The sequence below is a fragment of the Ursus arctos genome, unplaced genomic scaffold, assembly GCF_023065955.2.
Source record: "Ursus arctos isolate Adak ecotype North America unplaced genomic scaffold, UrsArc2.0 scaffold_30, whole genome shotgun sequence".
Classification (NCBI taxonomy): domain Eukaryota; kingdom Metazoa; phylum Chordata; class Mammalia; order Carnivora; family Ursidae; genus Ursus; species Ursus arctos.
The window spans coordinates 21,136,171-21,142,953 of NW_026622986.1; the positions used below are offsets into that span (position 1 = coordinate 21,136,171).

Genomic DNA, 6,783 nt, shown 5'->3' on the forward strand with positions numbered 1-6,783 from the left:
TGAAGCCAAGCTGAGTAATTCAGTGCATTTAAGAGTATAAGAAAATGTTCTCTTGAAGAACCCTGACTCCAAGGTAAAATACTAAGCAGGTGTCTCCTTAATGATTGTTCTTCTGGGGCAATGCTATTTCCATGTCTGGATATAACAGAATGGAAAAAATAATGACAAAAAGGTAAGGGGGCTGAAATGAAGTATTGTGTTCATCAAGGATTTGCTTCATTATCAGAATGGTTTTGACTTAAATAGAAATTTCATTGCTGTTCATGTGACTCTAGATAAAAAAAAAACCAATGCCTCCAAACCTTAATTTTACATCTACTTTAGTAGGGTACAGAAGAATGATATTTAATTTCTGCGCTAGTCATGATAGTGCTAGTCATTTGTTAATCCCCAATGACTACCTTTGACTTTCCATAGGGACATCCAATTCCTCATATTAGCTTTTGGAACAATTAAGCCTCCTGTGTGGGTGTTTGATTTTACCACATTGTGCTGTCCTGGGATCTCAGGATTGCTTTAAAAAAAAAAATTGCTAGTGATCCAAGAAACCTATTTTACCTATAGAAAGAAATGGGAAATGATTTTTCTATGGACTTTGAATAATTCACAGGATCTTTTTGGGAAAAAAGTGAATATTTTATATATTTTATGGTAAATAAAACATGTATTTAGAAGAACCACATAAATACTTGATAGGTACCTGGGCCTCTGTTACTTTGGAATACCTTTATGCAGTATGAGTTACATAGTTAGATCCACAATATATTTCATGTGTTTGCTTCTAAAGAATATCCAACCCAGAGTGGTTTGTAAGTCACAGTGGCTCCTGCATTTTACTAGTTATTCTGGGTTAATAGATTTTTCTTTTCAAAAGATCCTGGCTTTCCACCCTGTGTTCCATTTTTCTGTTCGTACTTCGATAGTGGAAAAATGAACAGGTGGACAAATACGCTATTGATTTAGAGGTTGGTTTGGTGAAATGAATGGCTCACGGGAGCAAAGTGTGCAGAAGAGTGGGAAGACCTTAGCAGGTGATGGTTAATGAGTTAGAGAAGCTGTCCCAGATAGCTGTTTCCTTATGTGTAGAAATGAGGGTTATTCTAGAAGTACTAAAACATTTCCTCCAGTTCTCAGAATTATTAGCTCGGACTGGATCACCTTCCCCTTGTATATCAATGTTCAGAAACGGAAAGTGTCGAAGTTGCTTGTTCAATGTTTAATGTTTATTTTTGTACCTATTAAAAATTAAACTGTTATGGATTGAGGTATGAACTAAGAACCTTCAAACTTCATAACTTTTCTTGAAGATAATTTGGTGAGATATCAGTCTCAACTTGATGGGATATGGGTTCAAGTTGTCTGATTCCCATTTACTGTCTACATGCAAGATTTAACACACACACACACACACTCATACTAAGGCACATGTGTGAGCTCCCTCACACTGACCAGTGGGGTTTACACTAGGAGGTCTCTAGCTTTCATATGCTAATCCGTATGAGTGATTTATGAACTCTTGCAAAGAGGAAGAGAACCCCAGCATTGATTGGAAACCCATATATGGTGGGTTTTCTTGGCAACAACTTTGTGAAATACATTTTTTTTTTTTTTTTTGAGAGAGAGAGAGAGAGCAGGTCAGGGAGGGGAAGAGGAGGAGGAAAAGAGAAAATCCTAAACAGGCTCCACGCCTAGCGAGGGGACCCGTGCAGGGCTCTATTGCATGACCTTGAGATCATGACCTGAGCCAAAACAAAGAGAGCTGGATGCTTAACCCACCGAGCCATCCAGGCACTCTGGGAAATAGGTATTTTTATGCAGTTACTTAGTTATTGAGAATAGTTAAGTTGCATACCTAGTATTAACTCAAAAAAGACAAAGGAAAATACGATAGTGGAATATATCACTCCACTTCCTCTCCCAGAAGTAACCAGTTTCCCCTTCAGGCATACACACTGCTATTTGATGAATATATCTTTGGTAAAAAAGACAGGTGGGACCATACTATACACATAGCTCTGCGCCTGGCTTTGGACATTTAATATTGAGAATGGCATTTGATCCTTATTTTACAAATGAGGAAATTGAGTCTCGGAGAGGTTAAGTTGACAGACCTTGCAATTGCCAGGGCTGAGAATTCACATCTGCCTGACTTTAAGTCTAAAGTTCATTTTACTTCTTCCTGTCACTTTAAGTATGAGTGTGATTTTCCATCTATAAATTGTGGTGACTGCCACCAAACCTAGGCAAATTTATAAAACACCTGCAAGTTCTATCCTCTCCTCTCTCTTCCTGTGTTTTTCTCCCACCTACTGGAATTTCCTCCCAGCCCTGAGCTTCCACTGCCTTCAGACAACTCGCAACGCTCCACTTTAGCTTTGTCCTTATGATAGAGTTCTGTCCTTGTTGTGTTCCCCAGAAAATGCCTAATGCATTCTCTCGGCTCTATACCTCCTATTCACCATCAGAAATCAGAAATTGTTTTCTAAATACGATAGCTAGATAGCAGGCAATCCATGTGGGAAAGTATGCCACTAGGGGGCAGAGGGAGGACAGTCAAAGACAGCCTCTGGGCCACACAGGTGGGCACATGAACTCCCTTAGCCCCAACTCCTTATCCACATGAGAAAGGTGAGCTCATGACCCAGCCTGGGCCCTGCTCTGGGATTTTTCTAACTGCAGCTCGTGTTAAAGCAGTCTGTCTGTGAAACTTAAGGGTGTAGTTCTGCATCTCGCTGTGTTCCCTGCGAGTTGAAGAGTCCTCGAGCAAAGGGAGTGAAGGAAGCTTACAAGCAAATGGGGAGGCTTTTAGGCAGAGAACAGAAAGCATGTTCAGAAGCCAGAGAGAACATGCCATGTTAGCTCAACTGTAGGAAGGGATGTGTGGCCGGGGCATAAACTGATAAGAGGAAGCATGAGAGGTGATCGGGACATGAGTCCAAAAGCCATTCTAAGGATGGTGGGTGTTAACCCGAGGCCACTGGAAGTGGTAGGAGTTGGAGGGGGTGGGTGTTTCATGATGTGCCAGCGGCTGCTCTTGGGTGCCAGCATAGGTAATTGACATGGGCAGGAGTGGAATTTAGGGGAAGGATGTTTATTGGCTAGTTCTGGAAATATCAGGAGGCCTAGAGAAGAAAGTCAGGAAAATGGATTTGGATCAAATGAGGCCAGGCAACAGGGATGAGCCTGCCAGGGCTCTGTCATCTACACCGGTCCATGGATGAGCACCACCGCAGAGCCACACGATTCTCATGGGTGCTGCTGCCGCCATGATGGATGGTTTCCTAACTGGCCCTGCCATTTGGTATCGCTTCCTCAACAGTCAGAGTTTTGGAGGTGAGTGTGTGTGATTGGCCATACCTGGATCACAGGCCCATAACTTCGCTGCCAGAGGGTTAGGAGACAAAACGTCTGACTCCTATCAACTTTGATAGTGGGAGGTTGGCTTTCTTCCCACCTAAACTCATAGAATGTGGAATTCTCCCACAACATGGACAGAAGTGGAAAGAGGGATTAGAATATTAGACTGCCAGCAAAAGAGGCAAATGTCTGCTTCTTATTCTCATGTTTGTGTTCTAGAGTGATCATTCCTTCTGTTGTCTGGGAAATGGAGGGGACATGGTCATGGTAGAGGGAAAACCGCTTGCTATCAAATCAACTAAGAGGTTGTTGCAATAATTCACATTGATGGAGAGCAATGAGTGGATTCAAGATGCCTTAATGATGTGGAACTGAAATGGTTATTGATCAGGCGGATGAAGGGTAGTGATGAGGCAGAGAAGGTGTGAAGGATAGCACTCATTTTCTGGCCTGGGAAACGTGCTGACTGCTGATGTTCTCTCCTTAGAAAGCCCAGGAGGAGGAATAAAGTCCCGATTAGGTTCATTTGACCCCTGCTTTGCAGATGAAGAAACTTGGAGAGGTTAAATATCACGCTTCCAGTCTCACCCGGTGAGTGGCAGAACCAGGATACACACTGGATCTTTTTAAATGAAAACCTTCTGTTGTTTCTCTTACAACAAAATGCTCTGAGTACCAGAATAGGAATATCAGGGAGTAATCTATTCAAACCTTAGTTCTATATTTACGCATGTCATCTTTTCCAAAGAAGTATTTCCAGTTGACATTTTTAACGGGAAAAATATTTTCATAGGGAAACAACTTGCTAGAATTTTCTAGTCTGTGGCGAGTACAATTTCCTGGTCTTTCATTATACTTTCTTCTGCATTGTTTAGTGACTAACACTTCTTATATTTGCACTTTATTATTACTGCTATTGTGCCCAGCATTTCTAAAGGCCATTCAAACTTTCAGAGGAAAAGCAGTATTTAGGTTAGCTACGGAAAAATAGTGGTTGTGTATCCCACATATGGTAGAATTTACATGCATTTATTTACTTAACAAATATTTATTTTGTAATTTCTTGATGTTCTAGGCACTGGGAATCCAGGAATAGAGCAAAATGGACAAAGTCGGTGCCTTCACAAAGCTTCTATTGTAACTGGGAGAGACTGAAATGTACAAATAAATATATAATGTATTTGGTGCTGATAAGTGCTATGAAAAACATACAGCAAGGTAAGGAGGTAAGAAATGCTGGGCACCCAGAGTTGAGGGGAAGTTCTTATTTTATTAAGGTAATATTTGATCGTACTGAAGAAGAGGGAATAAAACCTGGATGTGTATGCAACAAGAGTTTTTTTGGCAGAGAGAATAGAATTGCAGGTGCAAAGCACTGTGACAAAATAATTTGAGCTCATGTTTCACACATGCGTTGTATATTCCCTTTCTCATAATGCAGGAGAAAAGAGCAAGAAAGGAGGTAAAAGAAAATGATCTCAGGTTTATTCCTGATTCCAAAATATTTCTAAAATATTTTTCTTCACTTTTGAATTATGAGATCATGCTCTAGAGACATGTCTAGAAGAAAGATGCCTTTAGGGATTCTGAATGGCCAGTGACAACAAAGTTGGATTGCTCATGCTAACAGAGCTAGAAACTTTGTACTGGGTCTAAAATCTGTGTGCTTTTAGGTAGGGATCAAATCGGTCCCACAAATGAGTGGTGAGGAATATCAGTCGGGTTAATTGCTAGTGACTGGGAGATCAGACTTATTTCCTAATTTTCTCTTCTCCAGTTTTAGAGATGGCTGTAAAATCCATCCTAGTGTTGTCTTAGATCTAGAAGTAGGACAATTGGCAACTTGCAATTATACTGGTTCTTAAGCTGTGGATGAAAGTGGAGAGTATTTTTACATGGTTCCATGTGGGTTTAAGGTTTTGAAACTTGGGGCGTCTGGGTGGCTCAGTCCGTTAAGCATTCGACTCTCAGTTTCAGCTCAGGTCATGATTTCAGAGTCCTGAGATCGAGCCCGGTGTGGGGCTCCGCATTCAGTGCGGAGTCTGCTTGTCCCTCTCCCTCCGCTCTTTCCCCCTCCTCTCTCTCGAATAAAAAAAAAAAGTTTTGGAGTTTATTTTTAGTGTGTTGAGCAGTCAAATGCCATGTCAAGAACCTGCTCAGGACCATGGATACATTTCCTGTAACAAATATTTATTAACAGCTGGCCTCATTCCCGATAGAAAGAAATTTTTTAATTAAACAATTAAGCATGAGAAGACTTTCTATTTGAGATGTTTATTATCTTTCTATCACTTTTTTCAAAGAGACTGCTGTCAAATCTTGTTTTACTACAGATATTTTAGATCCATGAAATATTGCTAAATTTGATTAAATGCCTCTTTCTCTTTTCCTAGGATGATTGTGGATTTCCTGCAATAATCAAGTAATAAGATAAATAAAATTAGATGTTCTCATGTTGAACTATCTTTGCATCATGAGAATAAATGCTAGAGGTCCTTTTTTTTAAAAAAAAAGACTTTATATTTAAGAAACTTTATTTTTTAGAGCAGTTTTAGGTTCACAGCAAAATTGAGCAAAAAGTATTATAGTGGATGTCTTAACATTTAAAAAAGTGCACATTTGAGTTAACAATGTATAAAGGTAATTACTATTGCTACTGACCTCCTGAACTAGAACAAGGATCTTTGTGTGCTTTCACTCTGATAGCTACTGTTCTCTTTCATGTTATTACTGTCTATTATTTTAGTTCAATCTTGCTTTGCAGTTCCCTTCCTAGATCAGCCATTATTTTGTGTTATCTAGCCAATGCTAGTTTGCCATTTTCCTTCTTCACCTTTCTTCTTGCATCTTACTCCTTTCTTCTGGAATCAATTTGTTTTCTCCTAGAATGTACCACTTATAGATTTTCTTTTCAACAAGGGTCTGTGGGTGGTAAATGTTTCAGTCTATGTTAACAATTTTCAGTTTACCCTCACATTTATGTGATAGTTTAGCCAGGTATAAAATTGAAGAATGATAATTATTTCCCCTGGCTCTTAGAAGATTTAATTAACTTTAGGATCTACTTTTGCTGATGAGAAATAATGCTGTAATCTAATTATCATTGCTTTGTAAGTTACATTTCTTTCCTCTTTGCTTCTAAAACTTTGCCTTTGGGGTTCTGTAGTTTTACTACAGTGTATCTGGATTTGGATGTACTTTTATTCATGTTGGTCAGGACTTGTTACTTTTAAATGAGGTTTCAAATCATTTATTAATTCTGGAAAGTTTACAGACATTAGTTCTTCAAGTATTACCTCTTTCCAATTCTCTCTATTCACTCCTTCTGGAATTCCTATTACATAAATATTACATTGTGGTAAATTAATATAGTCACACATTATTTGTTATTTCTCTTAGAGATGGAGTCTAATTCCTCTTGAATAT

The 6,783-nt window shown here is 39.2% G+C and overlaps 1 long non-coding RNA gene across 1 annotated transcript; it reads left to right on the top strand.

The window, feature by feature from the left end:
- Nucleotides 1-750: 750 nt before the first annotated feature.
- On the top strand, nucleotides 751-5,430 carry LOC130542191 (uncharacterized). Its single transcript, XR_008956556.1, has 2 exons — nucleotides 751-3,948; nucleotides 4,433-5,430. It is a non-coding gene; the product is annotated as an uncharacterized LOC130542191 (long non-coding RNA).
- Nucleotides 5,431-6,783: the final 1,353 nt, after the last annotated feature.